The following is a 2415-nucleotide window of genomic DNA, read 5'->3' on the forward strand; positions in this document are numbered from 1 at the left end:
CCTGATTTCCAACTAGGGTTGTTGCTTAGCATTTAATGATAATAATTTGCTTCCGTATAATTGCTAGGGAGATTATTCCAAAGATTAGCAATGTAAGGAATAAAACACGCTTTGGTACTGGGTGGTGGCGGGAATCCAACAGATGCAGAATCAATGAGCTGAAGCATTTGGTGCTGCAGCTGTCATATCCTGTATATTTAGGAAGACTTCGAACCGTGTTGAGTGTATTACTATACATGGTGTAATTTAGGCTAAAGTGATACTGCTCATGATGAGTTATACTAAAATGTTACTATCATTATTATTATTATTATTATTATTATTATTATTATTATTATTATTATTATTATTGTTGTTGTTGTTGTTGTTGTTGTTGTTATTACTTGCTAAGCTACAACTCTAGTTAGAAAGGTAAGATGCTATAAGCCCAAGGGCTCCAACAGGGAAAATAGCCCAATGATGAAAGGAAATAAACTTCAAGAGAAGGTCAATAACAGTAACAACATTGAAATAAATCTTTCATATCTAAACTATAGATACTTCAAAATAACAAGAGGAAAAGAAATAAGATGGAAAAGTGTGCCTGAGTGTACCCTCAAGCAAGAGAACTCTAACCCAAGTCAGTGGAAGACCATGGTGCAAAGGCTATGGCACTACCCAAGACTAGAGAACATTGGTTTCATTTTGGAGTGTCCATCTAGAATAGCTTCTTACCATAGCTAAAGAGTCTCTCTAGTTACCATACAAGGGGAATTATACTAAAATGTTACTATATATTATGAGTTAATATAGTATAAATGTGCATGATGGATTCTATAAATATGTTAATATACTTGAGTAACATGTTTAAAGAACTAACAGAACGACGGTGTATCAACAACAAGATAGGGACTAAGCAATTTATTAGACAGTAAATTTCACCCAGCTAATTAACAAACAAGGTAGATTCGAGAATTTCATGTGTAGAAAACGTGCATATTTCTGCCAATAGATGGCACACAGTGAAGAGTTTGGTTGCTAGGGTGGAGGGCGATGGGAGGGGAAGAAGAAAATTATGTATGAGCTTAAATTTATTATAATTTCATTTGTTCTTAATTATATCATCATAATAATATTATTTTTTAATTATTTGGTATATTTGTTGTTATTTACGATGCCATTCTTGAGAGAGAGAGAGAGAGAGAGAGAGAGAGAGAGAGAGAGAGAGAGAGAGAGAGAGAGAGAGAGAGAGAGAGAGACTGTATTTTCCAAATTATGCCAAGGCTGTTTGATGACAGTAATTCTTCTTCTTCTTCTTCTTCTTCTTCTTCTTCTTCTTCTTCTTCTTCTTCTTACCGCAAGTATTTTGAAATTCTTATATGACATGCATGTGCAAAGTTTTCATTGTGCCTTCATTGACGTAAGCAATGATAGTTAAATCTCCATTATTTGCGTTACCCGTGTAAAAGGAGCCCGGGGGAATAGTGTAGGGGGCGGGGTGTGTTGCCTACCCGGAACTCCAGAAACAATCAATTTTTACTGAATTATTTAAAAGTTTCATTTCTTCACATTATCTGATCGACCTAACAAACATCATTTCATCGCCCCAAACTCCACCGCTGTGAGTAGCCTAAACTCAGCCTTGCGTCCAGACTTCTCCAAAGACTATTTTTCTTCTCTCGAACCTGTCAACATTGTCTTCCAGACACTGAATATATGTACGAGTGTCGTTGGGGTTGCCAGATGTTGCAGGATGTTTATCTGCTACTTCTCCTTCTCCTCCTCCTCCTCCTTGAAATAGCTCCCTGAGGATTAATCCACAACCTCTCCTCTCCTCTCTTTCTCTTCCACTTGTGTAAATATTACCTTTACGACTTGCTAACAGTTATGAGTTGACGTGCGAGCTGCTTGAGACCTAAACACACCTCCCAAGTTTTCAGGATTTTAAGGGAATAAACTGCTTGCAGATTGCATTTTAAAAACCCGTTAATTGGTTTCAGTCTTTCATCGCTCAAGGAACAGTTCTAAAGGTGGGTGGCTGCTGGGTCAGGTGTCTGGAAGGGTAACACCACACTGCAATTTATTATTTTACTCCTCTATAATGTATAATTTTTTTTTTATATGTGACTTATTTTACATATCTATTTGATATTTTCATTAATCTTATTCATTTCATACTTTCACCGGATTTTTTACCTTCCTTATCTCACCTTCGAAAAAAGGTCAGGAGGTTAATGTAAATACCTATGGCTGTGTATGTGTTCCCTTTGGTTTGCCCTAAAGTTTGCTTTTAGACCAAAACTTTAAATTCGCGTGGCTAAACTTTCTGACCCACAGTTAGATGGTCAGAAGCAAGGCCAACAAAATATGCTCCTTTTGTACCTCTTGGTCAGCTCGAAAAAGTTTTCACTCGTGTTCTCAACGTCAACGTCCCTG

The sequence above is a fragment of the Palaemon carinicauda genome, chromosome 31, assembly GCF_036898095.1.
Source record: "Palaemon carinicauda isolate YSFRI2023 chromosome 31, ASM3689809v2, whole genome shotgun sequence".
Lineage (NCBI taxonomy): Eukaryota > Metazoa > Arthropoda > Malacostraca > Decapoda > Palaemonidae > Palaemon > Palaemon carinicauda.